Source organism: Pteropus medius, unplaced genomic scaffold (assembly GCF_902729225.1).
Source record: "Pteropus medius unplaced genomic scaffold, Ma_sr-lr_union100, whole genome shotgun sequence".
Taxonomy (NCBI): Eukaryota; Metazoa; Chordata; class Mammalia; order Chiroptera; family Pteropodidae; genus Pteropus; species Pteropus medius.
The window spans coordinates 1539176-1556347 of NW_024342469.1; the positions used below are offsets into that span (position 1 = coordinate 1539176).

Consider the following 17172-nt stretch of genomic DNA (forward strand, 5'->3'; position numbering starts at 1 on the left):
GGGGATTTGTGACAACCGCTCCTCCTCCCAAGACGGCGGAGGAGAAGCCATGGGGACCGTGCTTGCTCCCCCTGCGGCCCGGTGTCGGGCCCTTCCCGGGCTCCCGCGGGAACGCTGTGCAGCCACGCCCTCGGCTTCTCTCCAGAACATTCCTCCTGGCAGAGACTCTCCTGATTTGAGCATCCTTCGCAGCCCGTGTGACCTGAAACCATCGCATCCCGGGTCCCTGGGGTGAACGGTCGTCTCTTCAATCTGCCCCTTTCGCTTTGCACTTTGCGACAGGCCGCGAGGGGGGGACGAGCTGCTCCACCGACTGGCTGCGAAATCTCGGCCGAACATCCCAGCTCGTTGCTCACAGGCCGGCCATTCACACAGCCGGAGGGCACGAGCCAGCGACACCTGCCACGGCCCGATGAGGCCGCCTCTCCCGCAGCTTCTGACCGGGGCCCTGCGTCCTGGGACCCTCACCGTGTCCACCGACGCTGTACTTGTGGCGACTCGGCTCGTTCCCAAAGAGCACAGGTTCCCTCTGCTGAACTCGGCACGTCTTCCTGAGCCTTCGCCGGGCGCTGCTTCGAGCGTCCGTATTTTTACAACATATTCAAAAACATTTAGGCTTTTTCTCACCTCGCTCAACGCTCCTCCAGCCTCTGCCCGCTGCCCAGCCCCCAAGCCTCCCTGCTTTCCAGATAACCGAGTTCGCACCGAAATCCGCATTAATTTCCTGTCGCTGCTGCAGCCAACTCCCCCGGGCTTTGTGCGTCAGGGCAGCGCAGACGCCTTACCCCGCAGTTTCTGGAGGACGGATGGGGACTGCGTCTCGCTGGGCCGAAAACCAAGGTGCTGGCGGGATTGTGTCCCTTGCTGTGGCCTCGGGCGGGGGGAGGTACTGCCTTTCTGGCATTTTCTAGCTTCTATGGACCCCACACATCCGTGGCTCGTGGCCTCTTTCTGTCCTCGGCGTTAAACTAGCAACAGCAGTCCAAGCGTTTCTCCTGCCACGGCCCCTGACGACCAGCACGGTGGCGAGACTTAGCGGTCACGTCACGGGTGAACGGCTGAAGGGCCAGCGTCGTGTAGATGCCGAGCAGATCACTGTTCGCAGAGAGAAGGAGCATGTGACAAAGGTAAAATGAAGACAATAAAAAGAGACAGTCAAAGCCCGAAGGACAACGGGGAAAAAATACGATCGAACGCACTGCTCTGGGCAGGAAGTTTAAAGAGATTAAATTTACTGCTAAAGGGAGACTCTTGAATTGGAACAAAACCCGAAGTCCGTCTTTGGTATCGAGCAAGGAACTCGACTAAAGCGAAGCGGCTCGGAAGTATCAGAAGCGGAAGGACGGACAGACGGACCGAGCCAACGGCACAGACGGCGCCACGGGCGACGGCCGGAGAGCGCGGGATTGGAGGGAAACGGCGGCTCAGCGGGCGCAGCGGGCGGCGTCGCAGGAAGTGTTCACTTCGAGACGGCGAAATCAGTCGTGAGATTTCATGAGCCAAGTGACACCGACTCAGAGCGGATACGAAGTAAGACAAATGCGCGGAGAATATACCGGACGCTCCGAATCGGCCAAACGTTCTTTCATTCTTTGCCCGATCGAGTCGGCGACACCGTGAATAGAGATGTGGAAGTCGTAATTATCATAAATAAAGTGATGCGACAGCACAGCGTGAGCACAGTATAGAATAACATGCTACGAAATGCAAAACGTCGTCACCATAGAATGACGCCTACCGCGATGTAAAACTAGACCACGCTTAAAAGGGAGGGTGAACCCCTCTGACTTACAGGAAGAAGACATTGCAGAAGGTGCTTATTCTGGGACCATCGGTATCATCATCGATGGAACACTCTCACGTTCGACATTATTTACTTTTTTATTTACCTTTTACTATCCATTATTATTTACACCTACAGCACCTGGTCTTCCTAGGTGGTCTCCCATCCAAGTACGAACCAGGCCCGACCCTGCTTAGCTTCCGAGATCAGACATCGGGCTTGCTCAGGGTGCCGTGGCCGTAGACCAGGGACTGTGGCTCCACTGGGGCGTGAACCCAGGGCCTTCTGCGTGTAAAGCAGACGTGCTCACCACTACACTATGAACCACGTCCACGTCCAACATTTATTAAACGCACATTTCTAGAGCGCCTTCTACATGCGGGGCTCTGTTCAAAGCACTGGAGATAAAACGGGGCAGAAACAGGTAAAACCTCTGACCACAGGTTTGCATTCTGGGAGAAGCAGACGCGAATCAGCCAACTCTTTGCATGTTCTCTCTGCCTCCTGTCTGTTCCCTGACACCACCATCCCGGCCCCCTGCCACTTGGAGACGTCTCAAGTCCGCGTGCCTGGACCTCAGGCCTGGGCTTCGGGCAAATGTCTTTTCATTGCATCCAAATCCTTATTCAGAATTCTGGCTTCCCGTAAGCGCGTGTCATGCCATGAGCTGCCCACGTGCGTGGACGGCGTCTGAGAGGCGGGTGGCACCCGCCGTGTGCCTCGGCCTCCGTGGCCACTGCCCACCGTGCGCCGTGACGTCGGCATCCACGGGACGAGCCCGGTGCTCCCTCCGTCACTCGGGCTCTTCGTTCCTGGCGGTCTCGTCCTCCACCCCATCCTCGGCCACGCCATCCCCGGACGATCCCGTCTTCATGGCCGCAGGAGCATCTTGCCCGTGGATGCCACCTCTCCCCGAGGCCCTTCGGCAGGTGCCCCCTCCCCGAGTTGTCACTGTCCGAGTCCCGATCCCGTCATGTTGGCGTCGAGTTCGTTGCAGCGCCGGCCACTTTTCAAGCTCTGCCGCCCGCCTGACGCCTCGGCTTCGGCCTTCGCTCAGGGCGGACCCTGTGGCGCGTCACCCTAAGCCCTCGTCTCGACGTTAGCCCTCACCTCTCGTTCCTCCTGGCGTAGCAAGCCCCGCCCCTCCCCGGGCACCTCGCCCAGGCTGCCGACGGAGCCACAGTAAAACTCGACGGTAATCGCCGGGCCCATTTAAACGCTCTGACGAGGAGGCGGGTCGAGCCGCCCAGCGGGCTCACCTCGTTTTAAGTAACGTTCACTTCTTCCTTCTGCCGCCTCCTCCGTCCGCCGGCATCTCCTGCTCCTCCTTTTACCCCCCATCCCCCCGATGCTCACCCCTGCTCATCCCTGCCACCCCTCTTCATGTCCTAAGGAGGTTTATCAGAGACGCAGCCCCTGGCTCTGTCCCGGGCCTTCTCAGAAGGATCCCCATGCTTGCAACGGCCTTCGCCTTTGCGGTGGCCGAGTTCCCCGCGGCGCATGGGCTTCGGCCGGGGCGGCGTCCTGCACAGTGAAAATGCGAAGCAAGCACCAGCGGCCGCCTCGTCTTCCTTCTTCTCGCGAGAACTGACCCCGACTGTCGCCGACGCCAGGGCCTTCGCCTCGCCAGGCGCGTTCCCTTCGAGACCCACCTCGCTCGGACGCCCGCCCTCTTCCCGCCTGGCCTCGATCTGGCTTAGGTCACCAGGGACGCCCCTGCCGGCGCACGCCCCGTCTCTGCTCTTTTTATGCACGTTAAGTGGATGCATCGCGTTGACTCACCTCCCTTTGCGGCTTCTGCGACACCGCGCGCTCCTGGGTGTCATCTCTTCCCAGCGACTCTCCCTCCCAGGGGGCCTTCGAGCCGGGGACGTCCTCAGACTCGGCCGGGGACCGTTTCTCTGGGCACGCCCCAGCGGACCCCATGCCGCCCTGCGGCTGCAGACACCATGTACCCACTGATGACCGTGAATCCTACCCATGGCTGCCGGGTTCCAGAACTCGTAAATCTAACCGCCTTTTCCTCGTCGGATGTCCAATGTCACCTCGGACGTGTTACCTCTAGAGCGGAACCCTCGACTTCCTCCTCCACGGTCCCGGTGCCTCTCCGAGTGCCCCCCACCTCCGTAAATGACACGGTGGTCCAGTCACTCCAACCCACACATGTGAACCTGACTCGTCGTACGCCCCCCACGCCTCTCCACCACCACGCCCAGGATCAGCAGCTCCTGATGCTCTTTGCTCCAAAAATAGATCAAGTCAGCGTCTCAGCTGCCACCACCTAGTCCCCCCCCCCAGCTGGACAAGCGCCCGCCTTCCGGGTGAGGTCTCTGCTCTTGGGGGGGACACGGATGAGGTGAAAACAAGGAAGAGTGTGGCCGACGTCCAGCGGGACACGTCTCCAGGTCCCTCTGAGGTCCCCTATGCCGTGGCCTTTCTGAGGGTCGTGAGGGCAGGAAGAACCTCAGCGAGGCCAGTCGGGTTTGGCCTCAAGTCAAGTTGGATCAGGAGCAGGAAGCGAGGAGAGCTTCACTGGAATTAAATGCTCTTTAGATGGTGTTTTCGGTGCCAGCAAAGAGCTGGCTTCGGGACGGAGCGGAGAGCAATCTTTACCAGATAAATGGTGGCAGTGTCGCCCCTCGGGACGTTTAAAAATCTCCTTGGCATCTGGTTTTAATTACACTATCTGCTCAGCACCAACCCCAAGACAGCATTTCTCAAGATTCCAGGATATAATTTCCAAGCTTTCATCCAATGGCGTTTGCCAAACGCTTAACAGTGTCACACGCACGGCACGAGGTCCCTGGGAAAATGAAGGTGCGCTGAACGCGTGGCGACCGGTTCACGTGCCCGGCAGACGATCTCGCGCCCGCGCATTCTGCTCCAAAAACGCACAAGCAAATGGCAGCGTTAGGGGAGTCACTGAATCCTAGATTTGAAAATATCTTCGGAGGGTCCAGCCTCGCCCTGAGCCCGCCTCCCGACGCCTGCAACTCCACGGCGCGGCCTCCACGGGGCGGGCACGGGCACCTCCTTCCTGAGCAGCCACCGGCCTCTCCATTCCCACGTCAGGGAGGAGGCAGGTGAGACGGTTTGCTAGAGAATCGAGCGGATGAGCAAGCATCGGGCGCCAGCCCTGAGCCTGCGGCCAGCAGAGCCTCGTGAGCCCTGGGGGCGGGAAACCCTGCAGGTATAACGCGAGGGGGGCAGGTCCCCAGCCATGGTGCCCCTGGACTTCGCGTGGGCATTATTTCTGCAAGATGACGTCACAGGGGTGGGGAGGGCGGGAAGCAGAGGCATCCGAGGGAGAAGGGGACGAGACAGCTGCGCGGCCCGGGCATTCTGGTGCGTGGTGTCTCCACCTGTCAGACCACCAGACTCTCACACGAGAATGAAGGTTCTCGAACTTCTGGCAATCGAGAAAAAAAAAAAATTGTTCGGCTTCACTCATCACTTAAACGCCAGACGTGCGCGGCTCTGGATTCTGTCCCGGGGACTCTTGGAGCCTCTCCCGTGACTCCCACCCGTCGTGAGTCAGCCCTGAAATTGACCTGCGTGCCGGGAAGCCAAGTGCAGAAGGCGACCTTGGCAATGAAATTTGGGGGGAAATTCGAGGAAGACGTCCCCGAGCGAGACGGGAAAGGTTCGTCACTATGTTATTTAACTTGCAGATCGCTCACCGGGGTCAGCAAGTGAAGGGCTCAGGCGGGTCCAGCTGTGTCCCCAGGTTTACGCGGGGACGTGAGGAGGCAGGGTCCGTCCGCCATCGGTCCAGCTGTCTCCTCTGTACCACTCTGCCTCGAGCCGCGGCCAAGCGCGACAGGACGAAGTAACGAGGCAAGGGCTGACCTGGCCACGCGTCTGCAGGACAGATGTGGCAGCTGCTGCAGCTTGCCCGAGCCAGCTGCCCCCCAGGGTCTGGGGCAGCGGTTTGAGACCCCGAGGTGGGGACTGCGCTCTTTCCAGGACATCCGAGGACTGTGGGACAGTTTCGAAAGCAATACCATGCGTGCGTAACAGTAATTCCAAAACAAGAAGAAAGAGAGGACAGAGCACGAGAGAAAAAACGTCCACAAAGAACTTTTCAAAACTAGCGACGGATACCAAACCACGGATCCGGAAAGCTTACTGGATAACGAGCAGGATCGAAAAAAGAAAAACGTACACCGAGGCTTACGATGTTCGTAATGTATTCAAACTAAGAGGAAAAACTTGGGAGAAGCCAGAGAAAAACACAGGAACGAGGCTAAAAATTCAAGAAGTGTCTCATCGGAAATCATTCGGGCCGGATTAGAGTAGAGTGAAATACATAAAGTGTTGAAATTTTTTTAAATATCCACGATTCTATATTCACTGAACTTACTCTTTAAAGCGAAGAATGAATTAGGACTTTTTAAGACAAACAAAAACTGAGAGAATTTACCACCAGGAGACATGCCCCAGAAGAAATGTGAAAAGTGCTTAAGGAAGAACGAAGATAATACAGATCAGAAGCTGAGACCTTATAAAGAGAGAGAATAAATCAACGTGAAATAACTTACGATTTTTTTAATCGATTGAAAAAATAACGGTTCAGAGTAATAACAGAGCAATGCATCGGGTGATCGCAGTGTGGGAAGGAGCGTATGACCAGAGGCCCAGGAGGAATTGAGAATATTTAGTTATAAGTCGCCTGCACTGCACACACGGCGTGTGGCGTTATTCGAAGTGGATCTCCATTAGCTAAAAATGTGTATTGAAGACTCTAGGTCAGTTGCTCTATCGAAATCAGAGAAGACAGAAAAAGAGTGGAACTCTAAAGTACAAGCCAGAACAGGTGCGATTAACAGAAACCACTTATAAACCGGACAAATGTGAATATAATTGTGTTTTAAAATCACTTTAAGTGTGAAAGGTTTAAATATACCAATTAAAACACAGAGATTGTCAGAGTGGAAAAAAAGACCTAAGATTATGTTATCAACAAGAGACCGGTATGACGTCTAACCAATCGGGTGGGTTAAAAGTAATTTAACGAAAGGTGGAGAAGCTGTATTAATTTCAGACACGGCCGACTTCTAGACAAGGAACATTATCAGGGATAGAGCGGGGGGTTGCGTGATGGATGATAAGGGGGTCAGTTCTCTGAGAAGAGGTAACAATCTAAAAGTGTGGGCACCGAACACCGGAGGGTCAAAATACATCAGGTAAAAACTTAAAGGAGAAACGGACAAGTCCTGTATCACACTGGAAGAACTCAGCATCCCTCTGTCAGTGGGCGGACGGGTTGAAGAGGCAGAAAATCATTGAAGGCACAGTTGACCCGAACGGTGCTATCAATCAACTGGATCTAATTGACATTTATAGAATATTCCATCCAGCAACGGCAGAACAGGAATTCGTCTCAAGCGCTCATTAAACCTGCTGGGTCATAAACACACCTTAACAAATTTAAAAGACTGAAAATTATACAAAATCTGTTTCTAGGCAATGACATTAAACTATAAGTTACCAACACGAAGATAGATGGGGGACCCTAAAGTGGTTGAAGATTAAGCAATCCACTTCTAAATGACGCATAGGTCAAAGAAATCTCAAAAGAATTTTTTTTTTAAGTTGAACTGAATAAAGATAAGACTTATCAAAATTTGTGGATGCAGCAAAATCAGTGATTAAAGAAAATTTATAGGAATAAGTGCATATCTTAGAAAAAAAGAAAGATCTAAAACCAAAAATCTATGATTCCACATTAAGAAACTAGAGACCTAGTATAAACCTAAAGCAAAAATAAGAAAAAATTATAATAAAATAGAGCAGAAATCAATGAAATTGGAATCGAGAAAACAATAGGAAAAAAAATCAGCAAAATTAAAAGTTGGTTCTTTGAAAAGATTACGGAATCGATAAACCTCTGATCAGTATAACCAAGAGGTAAGACTCAGATTACCAATATCATAAATAAAATAAAGGACCATGCCTACTGACCCCAGGAACATTATAAGGAAGATAAAACAACAATACCATTTTATGCCCACACAGTTGACATTTTAGATGAAATGAACCAACTCCTTAAACAATACAAACCATCAAAACTTAATACAACAAGAACTAGATCGTTCGAATACGCGTAAATAGACATAAATCTCTTAAAGAAGAATCAATAATTAATAGGAAACAGAAAAAAAAAAAAAAAAAGAACAGGCCCAGATTACTCCATGGGTGAATTCTACACACATTTAAGAACCAAATAATACCAATTATCAGCAATCTCCTTCTCTCCCGGAACGCAGGGAAGAGCTCTTAACCTGTTCTCTGAGGTCACCTTACAAACCAGAAAAAGACTTTACGACGAAGGAAAACGACAGATCGAAGCCTCTCATAAGGAAAACACCTCAACGAAACAAAGCGCGTCGAATCCAACAGTGTGTAATTACAGGACGTGACACAGTGGATTTATTTCGGATACAGGATTGATAAAAAACTGAGCAGACGAGGAATCCAGAGAGACGTCTTCTGCTCGGTAAAGAGCATCTGCGAGAAACTACGCTAAGCTCGCGCCCCGTGGGAGGGACGGATGCGTCTCCAGATGGTCAGCAAGGAGGCCAGAACGTCCTCCCTCGTCCCTGCTACCTGACCTCAGGCCAAAAACCCCCGCTGTGCCATCAGACAAGAAAAGGAAGCAGTAAGCAAGTGTACGGACTGGAAAGGAAGAAATAAAGCGGCTTTTATTCGTCAGTGACAGACATTACCTACACAGGAAATCACGGAGAATCAAAAACGTCCTCTCGTAACTAAGGAGCAGTTCCAGCCAGACCGCAGGGCAGGAGGCGAGTATACGAAAGGCGGCTGCCTTCCTAGGTATTGGCGATGAGCAAATGCAATTTGAAAGTAAAAAAATATATACTATATAATGATGGCACCAGTACACGAAATACTTAAGTATAAACCTAATCAAACATGTATAGGATCTGTCCGAGAAAAATGTGGAAGAAACTGAATGATAACTGATACCCATGGCAACCGCTGAGTGACGGATGGGCGGGGTGGTCTACAGTGTGGACGCTGGACCACGGGGCGATCCACATCCTGGGCAGGATGGCTGGGGACAGCCCGAGATTCCATCGCCGCGGCTCGGAGGCGATGGGTAATATTCTGGGACGGCAGCTTCCTGCGTGACCGAAGCTGCAGAAAACAAAACCACGAATAAGCGGGAATAACTGCATTGTGCACATGAAACTTGTTAAGAGAATAGACCCTAAGTGTCCTCACCACTCACACACTCACTCACACGCAATTTCACACTCACACACTTACTCACACTCACACACCCACCATGAGCTGCACTCCCACACTTACGCTCACTCACATGCACCGTTCACGCTCACCAGCGCGCTCGCGCTCGCGCAGTTTCACGCGCTCGCGCGCATGGAGTTCGCTCAGCGCTCACGCTCGTTGGCGGCATCACGCGCTCGCTAACGCACGCTCCTGGAGCGCGCTCCGGATGCGGATCACCTCGCATCGGACTATCGCATGGCTCGTCGTATCACGCTCGCCCCACGCGCCCTTATGCCATATCGGCTCGCACTCCGGCTCATCGCTCGCGCATCGCGCGCATCACGCTCATGAGCGCGCCTGATACGTGCTGGCTGTGTGTGTGCCTCGCGCAGCCGCTCCAGCGGCATCGAACTCACGCAAGGGAGCTCATTCACGTTTACGCGCTCGCACGCGTTGGCTCGCGCTCATCGTGTCGCACGCTCACCAGGCGCGCCACGCCCAGGTCGCGCGCTCCGCACTCCTGAGTGCGCGCCTGGCAGCGCTCGCGCGCTCGCGCGCTCGCACGCGTTGCGCACGCTTCCTGCGCGCACGCTCACGCACTCCGCGTTGGGGACTCGCGGATCGGTCAATCTTGCCCGGTGCGTGATCGAGAATAATCGCTATGTTCGCCAATATAGACACTTTTTATTTGTTGCTTTCACCTCTATAAGGATAGAAAAAATTTTAATAAAAAATAAATTCTTTTAGAGGTCACTACTAAATTCGATCGGCTTAGACTTCGATGGTGCTTTAGGGAAAATGATTCTTCAAATTTACTTTCAAATGAGTCCGTGATCCCAACATTGCGAAAGACACATTGATCTGGAGATGAAAAGCTGTAAAGTGAACAGGAGCCGATCTGTGTTCTGAGGCGAAGTACAACATTGCTTCACCGTTAGATCATGACCCAGATGTATCGAAGCCCTATTCTGAATCATTTATCCCCAAAATAAACACGTTATATTAGTCTATTTTATCATTATACTAAAAAATCCATTACATTAGAGCACATCGTTAGACCAAAATGACTAAAGATATTCTTAAAATTGTAATCTTGAGCTGCGACGGCATAATCGGTAAAACATGCCTCGTAAGCAGCACGAAGATTCCTTTGTGAGTCGCGGAGTCCAGCGTGACGGGCCAGGGGATGGGGAAGCAACCTGGACTTTCATCCTCGGGTCGGTCGTGCGTCCTGGGCCAGAAGGAGCCATTTAGGCAAAGAAATGAATCGACAGGAAATGGTGCAGCTGGTGACAGGAAGGAGGACCGTGCCCATCGCGGAGACGCACACCCTGTGCCAAGCCCAGCGGCACGGCAGGGACCCAGCCCCCGAGGGGACGGACAGGAGGGGGTGGGGACAGGAGGACGTGCTGCTTCGGGGGGAGCCTCGCTCAGAGGGACAGCGCCTGGCCGGCCTCCCCGCAGGAGGGCGGAGCAGGGGGCACACGGCGAGGGAGCCCCGGGGTCTGATACCCCCGGGGCGGGGTCCCCACAGCCCGAGTGTCGTTCATGCTGGTTTCCATGGGGCTCGTGTCACAGGGTTCCAGGGACACTAGGGCATGCGTGTAAGCGCCCCTCGGTGCCCGCACATGGCAGGAACTCGGCGAGTGGTCTGGAGGCCTGGCTGGAGGCGGCTGGGGGCGGGGGGCGGTCCTCATAAGGCCAGCCCCGTTGGGGGCCTGAGACTCGCGGGGCTCGGCATTCGTCCGTGAAAACTTGCACAGATCGTCCCACTCTGCTGGGACACTGTCCTCCGCACCCGAGCGGGCAGCGTGGCCTCCATTCTCGTCATGGGTCCGAGGTCCTGGCAGCGTGTGGACCTCACCTCCCGATGGGTGTTCAGCAGGCGCCCAGGATGCAGAGAGTTAGAAACGACACCAATGGAATGGCCTAACTGTGCCCGTCCCCAGGAAGGACGACTCGGAGGCCACAGTGCCCCATGGCCCCTGCCCCGTAGGGGGCCCCGACACCAGCGGCTGCAGGGCCCAGCGCAGAGCACGGCTCCCCACCCAGAGAGGAGGACCGTGTCTGGTGACTCGCTCTCACGAAGGGGCACGACCCCCTGGCCAGCCTGTGTGCGTCACCTCTCACGCCGCTCTGGATGGCTGCCGACCCCTCCCTCGGCCCCGCCCCCGCCTGCCCTGGTCCCTTCCCAGCCCTTGTCCGCCTGGCGAGGCCGTGGCGGGAGGAGGCCGTGGCGGGAGGAGGCCGTGGCGGGAGGAGAGCTCTTCCTGCACACACAGCGCACTCGCAACAAACGCTTCCAGAATGCACGCGGCTGCGGGAGCCTTTTTTGCACCCTGAACCGCCTTGAACTTTCAAGGACGCCCGTAGCGGGCGGGGCAGGGCGACGGCTGTCCAGGGTCCCGCCTGTTCCCTCGTATCACCCAGGGAGGGGGCAGCACATCCAGCGGACTGCAGGGGGTGGCCCGCTCTCTGATTTTCTCGGGGCTAAGTCCAGCCAGGACCGCCCCTGCTGGCTGCCCTGTGCCGCCCTGGCCACCCTGCGGGTCCTCTCTGACAGTGACCGGCCACGGGGGGCCCGGCCAGGTGAGCACTGTCCTCCTGGCTGTCACAGGTGGAGCCACCAGCAGCACAGGCCGGCATTTGGAGGTGTCACTGGGAGCCCCGGGGAACAGCGGCACCCTGTGCTCTGTGGGGTGCCCCAGTGCCACGTCATGCTTGGGACCCCGACATGGCCCAGGAAGGCTGGGGGCGGGGGAGAGTCTGGCCGCCCTTCCTCTGAGAACTGCCCGCTCAGGGACCCCTCGGCTTGGGCCGAAAGCGTGACGCGTTTTAAAGGGAGCGCGACGGTCTCCACTTCGCACAGTGTCACCCCATCCCGCCCCGCGGGCCAGCCCCGCGAGGGTCTCTTGCCGTCCGTCAGAGTCATGCCTGGGAAGTGCTTGTCATCGTCCTCGGGGACGGGAGTTTGGAGAAGGGAAGTAGCCGAGGTGACGAGGTGACGAGGTGAAGTGCTGGCTGAGTCCGCCCAGAGCCGCCCAGCGCCAGCCCGCACCCCGCCTCACCCCACCGTCTCCCCTGCAGTCTGTCCACAGCTGACCATGCCCGCCCTTCCGTGAACGGGCGCACGGCACGGGTCTTATTTGGAGGGACGCGAGTTTCTAGCGCGTCACCGGGAGGGCCGGTACCAGCCCCGGGGGACCGTGGAGACCACCTCCGGCTTCAAAGGCTGAGGCGAGCCAGCGACGGCCGTGGATGCGGGTTTGTCTACACTCCTTTTTTATATTAGAGAAAACTTGTCACATCTCTTGCACGTTGTCACTGAAGCCTCATTACTCTGAAATGTCACTTCGCTTACGAACATCATTATGCACGAGCAGATGCTGAGAGTGACAAGAATTGCAGAAAATGTGAGAAGATGTGACTTTTTTCCCAGAGCGGCATCTTAGCGGGGACGAAGTCAACGTCTTGACACCAAGGAGAGACTCGAAAGTGGATGGGAGTCTGGTAGCCTCCTTGGGGATTCCAAGTGAGAATTTCCTCTCCGGAAAGACCTAGAAAGATCGCCCATTGGTCACGGACAGGCAGCCGAGAAGGACGCCTGGGCGTGGGGGGGATGGGCTGGGACGCAGCGCTGGCTTCCTGCAGACCACGAGGCGCGGCGTCGGGGCCTCTGTCCTCTGCGGCCGGGCCCGGGGCCGATCCGCTCTCTGCAAGGAGAAACGTTTGGGTGACATGGGTCTTGGGCCGGCACCAGCCCAGAGCCGTGTCCTCGTCTCGGGGGTGGCATGGATGAGGGCGGGAGAGGGGCACGGCAGAGGGCTTCCATCGCTTTGACCTTGGACCTGGCAGATGCCGTTGCTCGACCTCTGATTCAGTCCATGGACGACCGTCAGGCACCTACGCCGTGCAGTGTGTTGGGGGCTCGACTGGCAGATAAATAAAAGCCGCGGGGGTCCAGGACCACCAAGGTGATGACGGCCGCTCGGCCCGGAGCCCATGCCCTGGGAGCCGGGGTCACGGCAGCGGGGCCCCTGGCAGGAGCCCCTGGAGGAGAGGTCAGCCCTCCAGCTCGCTCGCAGCCAGGAGCCGGGGTTCGCGTCCCCCGGCACTGACCGGGGAGCAGCGCGGGTCCCCGAGTCCACGTCAGTGGAAGGACGTGAGACTCAGGACCAAGCGGCCCTCGGGCGCGTGCTGTGCTCAAACGGCCGCGTCGCCTCGTGCCGGCCTCCCTCTGCTGAGTCGGTCACAGGTGGGAACTGTGACTGTGTCGCTCAGGGGCTGCCGTGAGCATCCAGCGGGCCCCAGCTCCGAGTGGCGGCTCTGTGCCCTTGGGACCTGTCCAAGGTCACGCAGCCCCTGGGACCCCGCCCGCTCTCTCCGGTCGCCCTCGTCGACACGCACAGACCTCCCCATTCACTCTTCACCGAATGTCCCTCTCCACCTCCGAGCGACCCCACGAGGCCGAAACGCTGGGCGCCTCGTCCATCGGGGACGACGTAGCTCCCAGGAGAGGACCCGACGCAGCACCGTGCGGTTAACATTTGCTGAGTCAACGGATGAGGGACTACATGTTGGGAAAAAGGTTATCCGACGGCTCTCGAATAAACGGACGAGGAACACAAATGACAGAGAGTGGCCGAGGCCACAGACGCAGGGAGCGCGGCCACCGCGGGCCCGGCCACCGCCCGGCCAGGCCTGACCTTCCAGGGAGCCCCGCCGGCTCCTCCCGCCAGCCTCACCCTGCGCCCGGAGGGTGAGGCCGAGCTCGTCACCTCCGTGTGGACCAGCTCTGAAACTGTCATTTTTTTTTAAATTTTCTAAGCCGTTATTGAAACGTAGCTAAATTACAAACTTGAACTCATTAAGGAAATGTTTCTTTTCATATATAAAATTTACAGAGTCAATTCACAGTTCTTTCATCTACGATCTTAATCCTCCCGGCTAGCAGTGACAGGTCAGCTCTGGCCCTCGCTAAGCCACGTGCCCAGCGTCCCCCGAGCCCGCCACCCAGCGGCCCGGGACCAGGCGGGCGACCTCCGGGCCTGCGGGGAAGGCGGACGGGCAGGGACTCCGTCTGCGCGCGTGATGGCCGCCACCGCGCCCTTCAGCACGGCGCTCACGTCGCTCCGTTTCGGCTGCTTTAGAACTTACTTTTCTCGATTTTAATCAAGGCTCGTTTGTAGGACGTCGCAGATGAACGTCTTCTCATTTCCGGGGGCCGACTCCGCTTGACCGTCGCGATGATGGACGCTCCCTTTCAGAGGCCGCATTTGTGAATTCGGAGCGCGTTCCCGGAGGATGCCTCCTGTTCGCACTCGGCAGTGGGGGGAAGGGACGGAGAAACGGGGTCCCGTGCACCTACAGCCTGGCAGGGCGCAGGCCCGCCACATCGGAGGGAGCGAACGGAGCAAAGACGCCTTTTCTCGGGGGCCCGCGGCCTTCGTGGGGACCTTCTCGTCATGGTCCTCGAGGACCTTTCCTTCTGGCTTTACCTTCGTCTTGAAATGAGAAGGCAGCGGCACAGACGAGGCCAGAGCTCCCCGTGCCACCTGGCTGGGGGCGGTGACGTCCGCATTAGAGCCCAGGAGGTCGTCTCACCGTGACGATTGTTCTTACGTGGCGGCTTGACTGGGCCACGCAACCTGGGCAGTGGCCAGTCATGGTTCTGGGCGTGCCTGGCAGGAGGTTTCGGACAGGATTGCGTTTTAATTGGTGGATCAAATAAAGCAGGTCACCGTCCCTGGTGTGTGTGTGGGGGGGGGTGGAGGGAGTGGGGCGCAGGGGCAGGGGTCCTCCAATCCACCAGAAGCCCGAAGAGCACAAATGTCAATACGCAAATTAAAACCGAAGCCAGGGTCCGGCGCGGTCCAGGTTCGAGCTCACAGCGGGTGGCTTAACCGCAGCGTCCGTCTGTCTGTTATCCCATCTAGAAGCGGGGCGACTGCCCCGTTCCCAACGCCCGCCCCTGCGCCTTCTCCGTAACAGTCCACAAAGTCACTTATCCAGGCAAACCAAGAAAAGCCTTCCGCACGCCATTCTGATCCACAGCCGTGTTCTCCGACATCTGTGGTCGGGTGACACATTTTGTTTCTCCACGTCATGGGAAAATAAGATGAATTTCTCATTGTCTGAAGTCCCAACTCTTCTCTGTCACATCTTGAGATAAAGATACGACCTCCGCCGAATGCCGTGCGTGCGATTCGGAGACTCGTCACCCACACCGTGAGCTTCTCCTTCATTTTACAGAGCTGTAACGATCTTGGAAAGACGGGGCGGGGTGGATTCCGTCTCTCCCTGTGTCTGAGATGCACTGGCGGATATTCACGTGTGTTGCTCGGGAGACACAGGTCGACCACATTGCACAGAGCAAAGCATTAACTCTTACTCCTTCCGGGTCATTCAAAGATTGTACGGTCAATTACACAGACACGTGCATTTCATTTTTGTTCCAGAAAAATATACATCTGTCTCTTTCGCAGAGCATGACAATCTCCTGAACCAAAACCTTCCTCTAGAAGCTTAGTTCTCCCAAGGACAGTGTTCTCTCAGTGGTAGTCGAAAAGCTTTGAGAGGAATGCTGCTGTGTGTGCGTGTGTGCACGATATGTGTGTGTGTGTGTGTGCAGGGGGTGCGCAGTTCATATTGGATGCTTTTACAGTGTATATACCAAACAGGGCTCATTCCCAAGATATCAAGAGTCCCTACAAATGAATAAGACCAACCCATAAAGAAACACGGGCCAAGAAACCTCAAAAGTATGGCTAGTTCCCAGAAAAGAGATTCTAAGTGGATCTTATACACACGAGAAGACGCTCACTTTCACCGTCATAAGAGAAATGAAATTTGAAATAACAGCATGAGATCGCGTTGGCCTGCAGACTGCTAAAGATCAGAAGGTCCGATGACACATCTCAGTCGGCAAGGATGTGGAGAGGCGGGTCTTCGTAAACACGTTTTTAGGACGGAAAGGGAGAGGTTGAGAGGACTGGCTCTCGCGGCCGGGCTGTCCGGGTCCCCAGCCCGCACAGGCAGATCGTGGGGCTCCCGGGCCTCCGGGGTCAGGTGGGCCGGTTCCTCGTGCCGTCTGCCATCCCTGCCGTTTCTCCGGAGGCGCCGTCAGCACATCCCCAGCTTCCTCCGCCGCCCCACGGGAGTCTCTGGGACATGCCTGGGGTCCGGGACACGCTCGCCGATGGCTGAGCCCTGGCCGGTGGCGGTGGCTGTCACCACGTCGCGGCGGAGCACAGGGCTCCTGTGCAGAGAGAGTCGCGTCCTGCTTCGCGAGGGCGCGCGATGATGAAAACGGAAAGAAAAGGGAAAGAAAGCTCCGCGCTGCCCGGCGAAGGTGACGCCGGTGACACGGGGGTCCCACGTCGCGATCGTCAGAACTGGAGTCACAGGAGCCGTGACAGTCGTCGCGAAGAGCGTCCCAGCGAGGGTTCCTTGAGTGCCGCATCCGTGTGGACGGGGCCCCCCACGGCCAGCAAGAGCCAGCCCAGCTCGTACGGAGCATGGCCCAGCAGCCCTGGTACCCGTCCCCTCGGCGGCCGCGTCCTTCCTGTGTTCTGGCCCCTCACACCATGATCTCCAAACCGTCCACATCTCAGGCCTCAGCGGAGCGGATGGCGGAGGCTCAGACCCTGCCTCACCGAGTCGGGGCGCCTCGGGATGGTCTGTCCTGGGCTTGGCAGGTCACCTGCATTCCCAGCAACGCCAGGCTATACCTCTAGATCAGAGGGCACCTGTAATTCTAGACGCTGGGTACTTAACTGGAGCACCCAGAAAATAACCGGATATCATCTAAGGCGCCCTAACCAGGTCCGCTGTCACACTGCCAGAGGAGATGCTCGTTTCCTGCAAGTGAGTCTGCGAGGCGGACTCTCTCGGGAACAGATGTTTCTATGTCATCTGACAAAAGCTGCCAGCGGCCGCCTGGCATAATTCTTCACAAACACGCGCGTTCCTCGTCCATGAAGCATGGAGAAACAGCTTGTACCTTTGCCTCACGCTGTAAAAGTTCCTGGTTAACGTGAGAGCGAGGACGAGCATCTTTAAACCTCAGAAACCAGTGCACGAGTTCAGAATCCCGAATGCGTCTGCGGCTCTGTGCGCTGACTGTGACAATGACG

At 56.5% G+C, this 17172-nt stretch overlaps 1 pseudogene; it reads right to left on the reverse strand.

Annotated features, from left to right (window-relative positions):
* Positions 1-1912: 1912 nt before the first annotated feature.
* Positions 1913-2028, reverse strand: LOC120603029 (uncharacterized; annotated as a pseudogene).
* Between the last annotated feature and the right edge of the window lie 15144 nt (positions 2029-17172).